General features: G+C 42.5%; 1 protein-coding gene across 3 annotated transcripts in view; it reads left to right on the top strand.

Annotated features, from left to right (window-relative positions):
- The window catches only part of LOC135218469 (gastrula zinc finger protein XlCGF57.1-like), a 136,169-nt gene that overhangs the window by 62,846 nt on the left and 57,401 nt on the right, over positions 1-15,922 (top strand). For all 3 annotated transcript variants that reach the window (XR_010315340.1, XR_010315339.1, XR_010315338.1), the window contains exon 2: positions 13,377-13,469. The gene's annotated coding sequence lies outside the window, so the exon portion shown is untranslated. The remainder of the gene's footprint in view (positions 1-13,376; positions 13,470-15,922) is intronic.

Here is a 15,922-nt window from a genome sequence, read left to right as displayed (position 1 = left end):
CACCAGGGGGATGATGGGGTACTTGGGGGAGGAGGCCACAGAAGGTACGAGTTGGCAAAGTGACACGGGATTGTTAGGTGGAGCTATGGTGGTAAATAAAATTACCCATCAATTAATAACACTTCTTCATGAAAAGCACTAAGCCTTAGGAACACCAAAACACAAATACTCTAAGTAAATGAAATAGATAAAGTTGAGGAACCTTACCTTAAAGGGGTGGAGGATACAATTCAGCCCCTGCCTTTACAAATGTGTGGAACCTCGCCTTCAGGTCTTGGAAGTGTATCTTGAAATACGGTACCGCCAAGTACCCGACAAAGTTGTACCTGCTACGTCTGTACCTAGGCATTTTCTCACGAAGTTCCCTCCACCTCCTTTCAATAGTATTTATTTGGGCACTGGTTACTGGGTCTACAAAGTTCATTGAGTGGTTGACATTCAAGTGTATGTAGCCTTTGTCCTCCAGGCAATCATAAGATTTCCAGCGATCAGATACAACAGTGGTCCCCAGTACAATGTAGTCTTTATAACTGCTAGCAAAGTCCCGCTGCATCTCTTCCTGGCCTTCTTCTGGTAAGGCTTATAAGACCTGTTGCACGTGAAAGTAAGAGAAATCAAAATAGTCCTTACAAACTTCAAAACATGAAAATACAGCAAACGAACATATCTAATGGTATATATAGCTGTGTAAGGAAATGTTTAACCTACTTTAGGTTTGAAATATATATTGCGATTAGGGGTAAAAATCAACGTGGTAAATAAGTTACCTGAACCACTTCCTCTTTAGGTCAAGTCTACATTCCTTGCCACAATGAGGGCAAAAGGCCGTGATCTTGACAGAATGTAATTAATCTTTCATAATGACCAGAGTAATAGACAGAAAAGTCCTTGTAACTTAGGAAGCAGTTTTCACATGTACGAGGCAAAGCCAGGAAGCAGTTTTCACATATGCGAGGCAAAGTCTAGTTAGTAATAGGCTTGGAGGAGCGAGAGGTTCCAGGGATGGAATCCGCCATCATGCTAGGTTGATGAGTGAGGTGAAATACACAGGGAGGTATTGTCAGGGGGAAATCGTGGGATAGTGGATTGTACGAAACAGGGTAGGAAGGATGAGGTGGAAGGCTAAATCTGTATGGTTCTCATTGGGGAAAAAAACACAAACACGGTCTTGTAATGGATGGAAAATTTGGGAAATCAGAGAGGCCAGTTGGTGGGCAATTGAACTTGACAAGAATAGTAGAGTAAAATCATAAAAACGTAGTTTGTTTTATTTCTATATGAAACCAAAGATATCGCGTATTATTAATAAAGAAAATATTGTAATGAAATGTTACAGCAGGGACACGTATTTTACATAATAGTTAATCATTCATACAAGAAAATGTATGTACTATATATTTATACACACAAATTTACACATTTGTTATTTAAGTATAAATTATCAAATAGAAGTCAGAGGTTATCGTAGGGAATAAGGAATGAAATATTGTCAAGTTTCAAGAATATTCATACCAACCTAACCTAGCACAACGTTTTACCTGGCCGGGAAGGCAACTAACCTAACCAACCTAACCTAGTACAGTGGTCCCCCCGTATTCGCGGGGGATGCGTACCAGACCCCCCCCCGTGAATAGTTAGAATCCGCGAATGTTTGGAACCCCTATAAAAACGCTAAAAACAGCCTATTTTGTTAGTTAAAACTTAAGAAAAACCACTAAAAATTTTCATACTTGGTTTTTTTAATAGTTTTATCACAAAAAGTGCATTTTATGAGGAAATTGATAACAAAAACCAGGAATTTGTGGATATTTCTCATAGAAAAATACCGCGAATATGCGAATTTTCCGCGAATAATGCAGGGAAACGTTCCCGAGAGAAATCCGCGAATGTGTGAGTCCGCGAATCCGGAGAACGCGAATACGGGGGGTCCACTGTACAACGAGTTACCTGGCCATGCCCGCCTGGACCAACCTAACCTAACCTAACTTAGTATAATGTGTTATCTGCATGATATACAAACTCTTGGTCCTTTACATAAGGAATCACTTTCAGCGTAGGCTGGAATTACAACCATTAAATTCTTGAACAAGGTGGTTAGACACTAACTACTGTCTGGTAGGCAGGTAGGCCTGCCTGCCCGGATGTAAACACTCCACTGTGATTTTGCCCATCTTCCAATGAAGACATATGTTTGTGAGCTCTTGCTGACTAGCTGTTAATAATTTTCCCGGTGGGATCTTTAATTTTTTATTTTTACTAAATATGTATACACTGTGATTTAATAATTAATTGACTTTAATATTTAATATGCAAAGCCACTTTTTGTGGTAGCCTTGATAGCCACCTTTCTACTTTGTGTTAAGGGTTGGCAGTAAAGGTATGCCTACATCTTTATTAGTACATATTTTCACCCTTTAATGTTACGATGAGACATGTATTCATCCGAAATTTACGCTTACACTTTGGAAATTACCGAGGAGAACTTTGGAGGTTTGTCCTTTGTTTCTTCTGGTAATTCCTCTTCGTCTTTTCGCTGTTTAAAGGATTTCCTCTCATTTCAGAGAGCGGTGCCTTTGGATGTGAGAGGAGTATCCTTATTACTTTAAATCATATTTTCTTTTTTTTACAGGGTAACAGTGATCATAGTGATTACAGCAGTAGATGGTTGGATATCTCTTTGTGTTAGTTATCCTAACCTTGGAATTGTACCTGTGACTTGTAGCATGCTGTGATATTGGTCCTCGAATGTGCGTACTGTTCCTGTGCTGGAGATCATATTCATTTACCACTGCTATCCTGGAGTTTCGTCACAGGACAAAGCCTTCGCCACTGCCCTGTGATTATTAACTCTATTCCCGCTGGTAAATATACCTCATCCTGTAGGAGAAGTCTTGCAGAATTTGGAGAAGTCGAAGAAGAAGAGAACTCGTCAAGGGTCGTCATCTTCCTCTTCAGAATCATCATATTTTTCATCAGCCTCCACCCCTCCAACTTCTAAGGCTCCCTGCCGAAGAAGAAGTAGTCTTCCTCCCCTAAGAAGTCTCATCACGGGACTTCTAAGGGTCTGCCTCCTCAAACTGAGGAGGCAGTTGGGTCTTCCGCTGGCTCTCCCATTCCTTCGGGAACAGGAACCATCACGCTGTCCCCAGGGCCTAGCGTGTTGGGAGCCATAGAAGCACAAATTTTGGTTCACACTTCTGCTGCTAGTCCTAGAGGTTCTGCCCCAAGACTAGTTCCGTGTCGGGTGCTTGTTCACGAGTTTCCCGAGTGCACATAAATCTTCGGATTTGTGTGCATCCAGAGTCAGTGAGGCTGAGTCCGCTCGCCGTCACAACCAAGGCATGGAGTGGAAGGAAGGAGCGAGTCGCTCAGGTGACTCACGCCTTGCCAGTGATCGCTCTCATGGTGATTGCTCGGTACCCAGGGTTGATGTGATGGTCCTGTGGGACCATGCATGCAGTGAGACTGGTAGGGGGTACCCCATTCAGGCCTCTTGAAAGGTTTCGGCCTCGACAAGGACTTGGACGCGTCGTAAGACAGTACTGGCCCTCTCCAGTCAGGTGCATGCTCAACTCCACCTAGACCACAGTCACGTTCATGTGACCGACTGTTCTTGGTGGTGGCTTACGTATATTTTTCCTGCTGTGCGAGAGTTTGGTAACCCACCTTGGGAAAGCGTTTCTCCAGGACGATAACGCTTTCCTAAATTTGTGTCACAGCCATCACCGCAGGTTGATGGCTGCCCGTGACTCGCTTTTCCTGCTTTTTTCTGCTAGCAAGGCGAGCGAGACCGTCCAATCATCCTCACCTATTCCCTCTACTTCCTATGCTACACCGGGAGGGGGGCGAGGTGAATAGGAGGGATCCTGCAGAGTACTCTCCATAGGATTCAGCGTTGGGGGACTACGTTCCAGAAAGGATCTTAGGGTCCCACTTGACGTACGTCCACATTGTTGAGGAAGGATCTTCTGTCAAATCTGAAGACTGTTCTCCTTGGCATATTCTGTCCTTTGGACGGATTTCAATTCACAGTCCACTATGGGTTTTGGTGTTTTGGGAGCCTTGAGAGTATATTCTGTTGAATTGTACTTGCATTCCAATCTTAAATGCTGGTATTTAGGAATAGTATTGCAATACACATTCTGAACACCTGAATTAACCGTGGTCACTGGCCAGCCCGAACTATATCCCCACATATTTACCCACTAAACGGGTTTTAACTGTCGGTGTTACCAACGCCGCAGGTAAAATCTAATCAAATGAGCTACCTGTGTTACCGTCGGCAACGCTGCTGCAAATACCGGCCACCAGAGGCCTGTATCCTCAATTGTTTCTTGTTCACCATGCTGTTTGGATTAGTCCCACATTAGGCAAACTTTAGTTCATCTTAGCCCGACCCCATTTAAAGAGTTTTCGCATTTTGGATATCAGATTATGACTTTGGACTGTTATTAACGTTTTTCTCCCGATTTGACTTTGAATAGGTACTTTGTACTCGGTATGGATAAGATGGATAAGTTAGAAAATAAACGTCTTTGCTGTCTCTGCAAACGCCTCTTCTTCTGCTTCATCTACAGTTCAACGATCAAGCCTTCTACAGCTGGACATGTTGGTACTCATCGGTTCTGCATACCCTGCAAGCGTAGGATGAGTACCCTCACACATGATCGACATTGTCTTTCTTATTTCGTGTAGGAAGGTCCAGTGTAATACCAGTCAGAGATGTTTGTCTTGGTCAGGAGACAAGGAAGCATTAGAGTTAGTCATCCAAGAAATTAGTGGACAGGTTATCATCTAGTAGGTTTAGCCTATTTCTAGCCTGATGAATAATTTAACTAAAAATAGAGATAGTGGTAGTAGTAGTATTGTTGATTCTAATTGTTCTTTGTTCCGATACGTAATACAAACCATCGGTCCTTTAACAAAAGGAATGTAATCAGCGGCAGGTGGAACCGGTCGTAAACTTCGAACAAGGAGGTTCGGTAGTTAACTGCTTGTCCGACAGTCTGTGGTCCTGCACGACTGAGAGGTGAAGAACCACTTTGCTTTCGGCCGCCCATGGTGCTAGACGGGTTGTTCGCCACTCTGCCCACCTGCGTCGTATGCTGAGGAATTCTTCATACTTCGTGAAGTTGTTTTCCGTACTTTCTCTTTTACCGAGTGCTTGTTTGGGGTCTTGCTGAGAGCTTAAATTCTTTAGAGATTCTAGCACTCTGCGAGTGTTTGATCATATATGATCTGCAAACACACAGGCGAGACGAGAATACCTTATAATTGTTTCGGGCATTCTCAGAGTGTTATGGTTTTCTATAGTTTCCAAACACTTGGGTGAGACAGACATCCCCGTAACTGTTATTATGAAAATCGGGAGTCTCGCTAAGCCATCAAATTCCTTTCAATTTCTGGCGTTCATAGAGTGTTTTGGTTTTCTGTGATTTCCAAACACTCGGGCAATGGGCATTCCCGATAATCATTCCATAAATCAGGAGTCATGCCGAGTGCCTGTATCCATTTGTTTTCGCTAGCGCTTCATTGTATTGCGGAGTACCGGGGCAAGACAAGGCTTGCCCGATTACTGTCTTACAAGAGTTGGGTTTTCGTGCTGAGCATGGGAATTCTTACGAATTCTAGCTCAGTATCATGAGTGCTTGGATAGTGAGACGAGTGTTTACAAGTACAGATTATGGGGGTGTAAGATAGTAGTTTAAATTTGACATCTTCAAGAGTTGAGAGAGGGAGATGAGTGTAGGGAATGTGAAAGCCAAGATTGTTGAACAGGCAAAGAGGATAAAGAGTAGCATTAGATATAGGAGAAAACATGATTTTGAAGAGGTAAAAATGAATGTTGGTGAGTCATTGGCAATGTATGTGTGCAGGTTGGAAAAAGTTTGGGGACGAAGGGATAAATGAGTGTAAAGAGTTAGTGTAGAAGTTATTGGTGACTGTACCAGAGAGCGTATATGAATTTATGAATTTAAAGCGTAAGGAGAAAAATCGATGGACAAATGAAAGGTTGACATGGAACGACATTTTAGAAAAAGTAGAGGATTATGAGCTAGATAGGTGTATGAAAGAGATTAGAAGTGTTAATGTTAGGACTGAAGTAGCTGAGTCTATACCAGAATTTAAGAGCTATAGGGAGGCAGTTTTAGAAGGGCCGAGGTGAATGGCAGAGTGAATGGTTTATAGGAGCGTTAGAGCAAGTAACAAGTGTAGTTAACCCTAAGAGAGATTGGAGTGCAAGTGTCGGAAGAGTAGGGTCGTTAGTCGTGGACGAGAACAGCAGTGTAATACATGTGGAAAGCAAGGACATAAGAAGAGTGAGTGTCAGTAGGCGTTGGGAGCGTGTTTCGGGAGTGGGCAGATGGGTCATATAGTGAGTGAATGTAAGAAAGATAAGAATATTAAGTGTTACAGGTGTGGGCAGGTAGGGCGTATCGCGAGTAGATGTCGGGGTGCCCTTGTGACCGAGGCTTGTGGTAATTGTGGAAAGAAGGGACACTGTGGTGTTGAGGCGTGACAACACCAGAGTAGTGGCATATGTCAACAAACAGTGATACCTAGTGTCCTTCCCGCTGCTTCAGTTGACAGTGCAGGTACACGAGTGGGCTACAGCACACTCGGTAGAGCTGTTGGCCTGATACATTCTGACCAAGAGGAATGTAGTGGCAGACAATTTCAGCAACCAGAATCAGGTGGTAGGGACAGAGTAGTCCTTCCACACTGACTTGGCGGAAAGGTTGTTCGACTCATGGGGGTATCCAGTAGTAGACTTGTTCGCCACCTGGCACAAAAGGAAACTTCTGGTTTTCTTCTCCGTAGTGCCACACCATTGAACAACTGCAGAGGACACGTTCCAACATCTGTGGGACAATCTCGATGCCTACGCTTTTCTCCCATTCTGCCTGATTTGGAAGGTGATCAGCACTAAGAATCTTTAGATGATTCTGGTGGTTCCCAGTATCCTGATCTGTTGGCTTTTCTCTCCGAGGCACCGCGAGAAATTCTCCCCATGGCACTACCTTCTATGTCAGCCGCACACAAAGTGGTACCACTCGGTAGTACAGTCCCTGCGTCTTCACGGCTGGCGGTTATCCACCATCTCTTACAAGCAAGAGGCTTTTCTTACCGAGCATCATCAGATATGGCAGGATACCTCAGACAGTCCTATGCAGCAGTGTACCAGGGAAAAAGGATCCGTCTTCTGTGGTTGGTGTCGTAGACTCTTCAACAGATTGCAAATTTTCCTAGTATTTCAGTCTTTCTTCGCCAAGAGGAGCTCCTTTCTGTCTTCAGGTAAAGGCTATAGGTCTACCTTGGCCCTAGTCCTGAAACTGCAAGGAGTAGATATTTTTACTTCCATGAAGATCTCTCCTTATGAGGAGCTTCGAGAGGTCTTGCTCACCCAGGGAACTCAGGCCCCTGAATAGGATGTGACTCTCGTCTTAAGGAGTCTGACTGAAACTTACGAGCTTCAACGAGAGTAGTCAAGACAGGGATCTGACCCTCAAGAACATCTTTTTGCTGGCCCTGGCAACGGCAAAGAGAGTGGGTGAGATTCATGGTCTCTCTTAAGATGTTAAACACTCGAGGGGATGGGGATCTGTTACTCTCAATTTCGTCCCAGATTTCGTAGCACAGACTCGGAATCCATCTGTCCCTTTATGATCCCCTCCCTAGAGAACTCCTTTGATAATGATCCAGACGAGATGCTACTTTGTCCCGCTACAGTGTTACAGCGCTATCTGAAGAGAACTCAGCATCTCCAGCCTTAGTGTTGAAACCTCTTCATTAGCACAGGGGTGACCAAGAAAGAAGAGTACAAGAACAGTATTTCTTTTTGGCTTCATGAGGTGATCAGGAAAGCGTACTCCTCCAAAAGGAGAGACGACACTGATACCTTTCATCTGAGAGCCCATGAAGTCAGAGATATTGATCCTACCCTTGCATTCCGCTGGTCTCCCTCTTTTGAATTGGTCCAGAGGTCTGGCCATTGGTCACACATTTCCCTTACCCCAACCAATTGGACAGGCCAGGTTCCCCTCCTCGCTCTTACGAGAGGAAAGGGAACTGTGGTTGAGCGAACAACAGTATTTTCAGATGACTCTATCAGATTCCTCCCTCCAATCATTGAGTCTTCCTAATGTAAAGGACCTCAGGTTTGTATAGTTAGGAAGAATACAATTTACTTTTAAAATATTGTGATGTTAGGAATGTTGTTCTATTCATCTAATGTCTGCATATCACCTGCGTATCTGAAGTACTTCTGAAGCAAATTCAGTGGTACCTCGACATACGAAATTAATCCGTTCTGAGGCGGCCTTCGTATCATGAGCTTTTCGTATCTTGAACCGCATTTTACATGTAAAATGCCTAATCTGTTCCAAGCCCTACAAAAACACCCCAGTAAATTATATTTCCAGGCTTACAACACATGTTCTAGGGTTACGACGTCGATCCGACGGAAGAAATATGACTCCAAAAAGGCAAAATCCTGTACATACTTGAGTAATATTCAACTGCATGTAATGTTCAACCCCATTTTTACATCATATATTAAGACTTCAGCATATGTCCCTTAGCAATAAGCCTAGCCTATGTTAGCAGTTGCTACTGTAGCCTAGTCTATGATTTTGACATCTAAACCTAAGAAGCTAAAAGCTTAGAATATGCCAATGAAATGTATAAATAATCAGTATGTATTCATTTCAAATAATTAATTAATTAATCATTAACTATAATACACAAACAAACAAACAAAAACTTTCCAACCTTTTGTTTACATTCAGCACTTACGAGTACCAAACGATCACCAAGCAATCACTTTTCTAGCACGCAGTAAGCCATAAATTTTCATTATCTCTCTTCAACTAATGAAACTACCAAACAGTATAATAACCATTCATTTCTATTCTTTATTCTGTCTTTACCTAATGGAGATACCGAGTTACTGACAGCTATAATGAAACATATAGGTAATATTAAAACAGAAGAAGAATTCTAGAAAATATGTATTTGTTGGCTTCAATGATAGCAGTCTGATTTATTTTATATTTTATGATATCTAATTCACAATGTTTTTTATTAAATGTATTGCATGTACTCATTTCAAATAATTATTAAGTAACTATTAACTATAATAAACAATAAAAAAAAATAAAGGCTTCCAAACTTCTGTTCACGTTCAGCACTTACGAGTACTGAACGATCGCCAAGCAACCACTTTCACCTAGCACACAGTACGTACAGTAATCAAATTTTCATTGTCTCTCTTCAACTACTGAAACTAACAAACTATAATAACCATTCATTTCTATTCTTTATTCTATTTTTACCTTATGTTTTTTTTTTATTAAATGTATTGCATGAATAAGTTTTTCAATTTACAGCATCCTTTTACCAATAGAATACATAGAGCACAAAGGGTAGATGCTGACCAATAGGAGAGCAGGATCTTACAGGGTGACTAGCATCAGGAACCAATGGGAGAGCAGGAGGATGGTGGCGGGTTTACTCAGTTGGCGGCGCACGGGTTTTAAAATTTTTCTCGGTGGTCCGGGCAAATCTCGGGACTTTACAGCAACAACCTTTTGTAACTTGAACTATTTTCGTATGTAGAGCCAAAAAAACTTCGTATTTGTTTTCGTATCTCGAGTTTTTCGTAAGTTGAGCCTTTCGTATGTTGAGGTACCACTGTAGTGATAAAGATGAAGTCTTAATTAAAACATTCTTACTAATGCAGTTGGATACTGATAATCCACTGCAAAGTTTAAGTAATTTCGAGTTAAAGAGAACCTCATTCCTATCTTATGTTGTTATCATGAATTGTCTGGAGTGTATATGGACATTATCTATTAATTTTTTATTGTTTCTGATGTGAGGTATTTTTGAAATTCACACTTCACACTTGCACCAAGGTATATTTTATTTAGCAAGACGAAATGCACGTCATTAGATGGGTCTATTTGACTGACATCCTTTTGGCAGAATCACAAGCAAAAAAACAAAAGCAACAACAAGATCTCCCCACATTTACTTTATTGAACACAGCTGACAAATCGGTCCCCCAGCCACACTTTCCCCTTTACGTTACTAATTATGTGCAGGACAATTGGTTCTGTGAGACACAGAACATACAAAACACAAACTCACCAGGAAACCTGACACAATCAGGGCGAGAAGCAGTTCTGTCCACTGGATGAGGTTGCTGAGACACCAACAACCGCTGTAAATCAATACACAGACAAACAAACAAGGACTACAAGCATACAACAACACAACAAAAGACCACTGCACAAACAATTCACTAACAACAAAAAACAACATGACAAGTCAACACAACCACCCACAACAACACCAAGAAAACCACAACAACACTAAACAACTCACAGCTCCAACAACTCATCTACCACACGACAGAACTCACAAACTTAACAACTCTCCAGCACGCAAGCACAATAATTTCAGCAACACAGGCACAACAACTCCAAGCATACAACACCAACAACTCAAACAACAACTTCAAAAACACACAATACAACTGACCAACCAATGCTATCTTCCAAGACCGCTGTCGACTGTACTGTGCAGTACAGACACTGATCCAAGACTGACTGACTGACTTACATGGCAACCGTACCAGCAAACAACCCAGAACTCACCAACGAACAATTCAATTGCTAATCATCCATCCACCAATTACGCCATCTCTCTCTCTCTCTCTCTCTCTCACTCTCTCTTCTCTCTCTCTCTGTCTCTCTCTCGCTCTCTCTCTCTCTCTCTCTAAGGTGTTGTCGAATGCAACAAACAGATTGTTCCCATATCCTGAGTACTGTTAAGTCTGTCATGATTGAAAAGCTATCTCAAGATATCTAGATAGAGGACTTGACATCTGTCATACAGTAAGTGAATGGTTGGTAGGGTCCTTGCTCTGGAATGTTGGATTAAAAGTCTATTTTTGGTAAGAAATGATTTAAAATAGGTAATACAAATGGACAGCATTATCTTGATGTTGATAGCCTATATTCCAGTTGCTTTTGCCTAAAGTAAAGAGAGAGGGCAGTCCACTGCTCTAACACTCAAGCAACAGCTTCATGCTGCGAAAACCACGTTGAAGTGAAACACAAAGTAATTTGAGTGGTTTCAGATTAGAAAATGTTTGAAATTCTTTAAACTCACTGTGAGAGAAATAGGTGTAGATGTCTCCAAGCAAGTCTTCACAAAACCGAGGAAGAATTTTTGGCGGTTGTGATGCACATAACTGAGCTGAATGGCAAATACATCTTAGTACAGTGATACCAGGTGCATCATTTCTAAGTGTACTGGTAGCTGAATTATTAATCCCTATTATATTGCTCAGACCATCTGCAGCAAATCCTACTAAATTTTCAATGAGGATTTGGTGTTCATTAAAAAGTGTAACTAAAAGATTATATAGATGGTGCCCCATTGATCCCTCATCTACGCTGTTGTCTTGGGTTATATATGTTTAGTAGTTCAAGTAATCATGTCTCTATGGATCCTATGGTCTTATCAAAGTGTTTAATTATTACTGCACAGTGTTTTCTGTGCTAACATCTGTAGTCTCATGTATAATGATGGAAAATTTACTGTTCCTCAAAGCTGTTACAATCATTTCTTGTGATATCTTTCCAATTTCCTTAATTACACGTGTGGGCTTCAATCTTTTTAAAGACATTTTCTGGGGTATTGCAGAGTCTGGGAATAAATATCTGATCAACTCAATTAAATGGTCACATGAAATAAAAGCAATGTTGTGTTCTGGTAAAAACATAGCCAGTTTGATTTCAGCCCTGGTAACTTTGTCATTAATGTCTTCTTGTCTGTTCTCCTGTTCATTTTCTTGCTTGGCTTCTAGCTGTATTGTGTTCCTTAGATGGGAATTAGTTAACTTATGGCATTTAATTGCCGTAATGGTAACGTCGAACTCATTCTTGCAAATCTGACAATATGGCTGTTCCCTGTTGCCCTCTGTCTTGCCATCCTCAGCCATCCCTGGAACTAAATGTTCTCTTTGGTGGCATGTCTCTATAAATCTAGTAAAAATTAGTATATGGAAACATTAATTCAAGCCCTTGGAACTTGCAAGTCAGTACAAATTACTATATAATATTCATAGAGAGAGAAAGAGTGAGAGAGGGAGTTACACTTTTAAAAGATGCCAAAGCATTACTCTGAGCATTAGGAGTTAATGTGTGTGGTCATATATAGAAGATATATACCAATACCCTACTTCCATAGAAGAGACTTCATATTAGGCTTACCCCTATGGACGTTGCAGAGGTGTGCGAGATGAGCTGTAAGAGCCTTCAAAGAAGAGGTGCAAGTTTTAAAGACCATAAAGGCTATGTGCCCATAACAATGAACTTAAAAAGAAAACGATGCATTTAAAAGATATGCGTGTTCTATTAAAATTTATACGTTAACAACACAAAAATAAAATTTATTCATAGGTCAAACTGTACTTTAACTCATGTTTGAGAGCGGCAAGCATAGAAATAATGAAATTCTCCATGATCCTTGCTAATGTCATAAAATATGATTACATTCAGGGATAAGTGCAGGAATGTATGTAATAAAACATGGCATTTTGATTTGTTTCATGTTTATTTTTAATAGGCAAGCTTACAATAGTATTTACAATAATATTGTACTGAATAATGTTTAAAAATCAGTAGTTTGAAAGTGGCGAAATTTTTCTACATAGACAAAGCGACAAATCTTCGTCTGCACTGAAATGCGTTATCAACTTCTGCAGAGTTTTGCTATTTTGCATAAACACAGAAAATTCTGCATTTTGGCAAGACTGAGTAAATGCATTGCTGGAAGGAAGGGTTGGACTCTCCACCCTACTGCTAGTAGGTAACTACCTAAAAACCTTGTTAAGTATTGGATGGCCAGTTTCCAGCTGTACTGAAGGTATTTCCATAGGTAAAGAGCTCAGGTTTGTATGTTAGGAAAAATACAAATTACTTAAATTAGTCATTTTTTTGTCTGGAGTCAATTGTAACTAAACCTAGAATGCTGCTTATATGTATTCTACATTGCAGAATTATTGTACTTTCTTTTTTAAGTGGGGTATATGTAAACATTTGCAAATAAAGTTTTAGACTAGTTCTGCAATATATTTTTATTTTGTAATGTTTATGTGAAAGTAACAAATTTTAAAATTACATATTTTTAGTTTGTATTAATGTGGAAGTAGCCAGAAACAGATTTTTTTCACACATGTTTTGCTCTGCATTATTCTAACATTTGCATTGATTCTGCAAGTGCTTAGTGTACAGTCTCATTGATACTGTATTGTGTATAGAAAACATTTATGTGCTGATGGAGTCACACTTCTTTTGCCACAGATAACCTGTTTTGTTATGGATGATCTCTGATAATCTGCAAAGGAACGTGTTTTCTTTAGCATCGAGTTAATTTTCCTCAACAACATACTCTAGGTAAGTGATACAAAAGTGAAATAATTGCAGTAAGAGAGAATGTCCCTAAATTATATGTATTGGATATAAGCTTTGTTGAATCTTTAGTCATTATTGACACAAACACACCTGTCCTCTCGAGAGATTTTGGCCTCTTCGGAGACTGTGACGCGTCATGGGGACAGTACACGCTCTTGTCATGCTGGTGAACCCTTTTTACCCGATCGACAGACGTGAGAGAGCGTGGCTACCATCCTCAGAGGAGTGCTTCTCCACAGGAAGAACACTCCTCTAGACCCGTGAGCCGATCATCACAGCGGGTGGTGATCGTTCACGGCCCGTTCCATCTGCTAGTTCTGCTAGCAGACTGAGGGGGGAACATCAGATCTTCCTCATCTGTCCCTTCAACTTCCTTGGGATACACCAGGAGTGACGTGACCAGGGGGAACCGTGGGGAGTGTTCTCCTCACAGTTCGGCCATGAGAGTGTACGTTCCCGGTTCGGTCGTAGGACCCGAGATGTCGTATGCTTAAGTGGTTCGAGATCATGGGGTATCGGTCGAGGCTCTTCTCTCTGAAGGAAGAGAATCGAGGGAGGGACCCGCCCTGGAAGGACTTGACGGTCCTTCCCCTCAGGACGCAGTCACTCCTGAGATACAGAGGTCTTTTTGCAGAGGTCATTGCGCTGATTCGTCAGCACAGTGACCTAGGGAAAGGATCGATGGTAGCTCCCTCTGACCACCCTTTGCAGTTAGAGTCGTTCTGGGGTCCTAAGAAGGAACCCAGAGCTTCTGTGGGGTTACCTTGGTCTTCCTTGTCTGAAGGTGTGTTGGGCCAGGTGAACAATCTTGTCTCGGGGCAAGAGAGTTCACTTAGGGCCAACAGACTAGACAAGCTGCCTCCCCCTCCTCTACCTTGACAGAGTCGATTTTACTTGCCCTTGGAAAACCCTTTGCCGACCAAACAGGTTGACCCAGAGCTAGTATGGCTAACTCCCGGCTTGCCTCATGCTGCGCGAACCAAAGGTTCTCCGACAGAAGGTGCTGCAGAGGCAAGTAGACTCACCTCTGTCGAGGTAGAGGAGGGGAAAGCAGCTTGTCCGATCTGTTGGCCCTAAGTGAACTCCCTTGTCCCAGACAAGATTGTTCACCTGGCCCAACACACCTTCAGAGGCTACCACTAGGCAGCTATCCAGGCCATCTCCTGGCTGGATCTGTGGTCCCTCACAGTATTCAAAGTCACTGCTTCTTCAGGACCAATAGCTCCCAGAGAAGACTTGGCTTTCAGGAGACTGTCAGTTTGGCAGTAGGGCTATTTCCTACCTGGCCCACCAGACTGCAAACCTGTGGGCCAACCTTGTTCTTAGGAGGAGGGATGCTGTCCTAAATCGTATAACCAGGTCAGTGGGCCCAGAGTCGGCATTAGGTCTTAGGAATGGACCATTACTGGGTTCCTCCTCTCTCTTTCCTAGAGAGATGGTGGATGCTGGGGTAGACAAGTGTAGAGCTGAAGACAGCAATCGTCTTGTCCACCAGACAGTTGCCAAGACATCCGGGGCATCTCATGCAACTGCGGCTAAGCCTCAGAGCCAGGCTAGCTCTTCCTCTGCCCCTAAGAAGACTCCTCCTTGTAGAGGGGCCTGAGGAAAGACCCAGCCTTCCTCCTTTGCTCTGAAAGGGAATCATCAGCCCCCTCTCAGCACCTGTTCTCTTGCCGGAAGGAAGGTAAGTGAAAGAGGAAGAAGGGGAAGCGCTAGCGACAGCGTTCCCCCTCAGCTGCTGCCACGGTGGGGTGGGGTGGGGTGGGCGGGTACCTGGTGAGCCATTGGGCAACATGGCAGCGCTACAAAGCCGAGACCTGGGTTGTAGATGTCCTTTGGGAGGGGTATTTTCTTCCTTTCGATTTGAGCCCACCCCTCGCCGATCGTACGGCCCAACTTCAGACATACATCCCTGGTTCTGTCAAGTATCTGGCACTTAAAGAAGAAGTGCTATCAATGCTGAGCAAGATAGCTGTGGAAGTCATTCGAGATCCGTCACCAGGGTTCTACAGCCAACTTTTCCTGGTGGAGAAGGCTACGGGGAGCTGGGGACCAGTGATAGATCTCTCTCCCCTGAACCGATTTGTTCGCCATACTTGGTTCAAGATGGAGACGGCATGTTCCGTGCTCTCCTCTATCAGGGAGAACGACTTCATGATATCGGTGGACCTGAACGATGCGTATTTTCAGATACCCATCCCTCAGTCCTCCAGGAAGTACTTTCGGTTTATCCTTGAGGGGATGGTGTTCCAATTCAGGGCACTTTGTTTCGGACTTTCGACAGCCCATTAGATGTTCATGCGAGTGTTCACCTTGGTGTCAGTTTGGGCCCACTTGGTCAGGATACGCCTCTTGAGGTATCTTGACAACTGGCTAGTCCTGGCAAGCTCGTTCTTGCAGTTCCTACAGAACAGGGATCGACTTCTCAATTTTAA

The sequence above is a fragment of the Macrobrachium nipponense genome, chromosome 9 (assembly GCF_015104395.2).
Source record: "Macrobrachium nipponense isolate FS-2020 chromosome 9, ASM1510439v2, whole genome shotgun sequence".
NCBI classification, from domain to species: Eukaryota; Metazoa; Arthropoda; class Malacostraca; order Decapoda; family Palaemonidae; genus Macrobrachium; species Macrobrachium nipponense.
The sequence above is the reverse complement of the archived record's forward strand: the minus strand, read 5'-3'. Positions and strand labels throughout refer to the sequence as shown.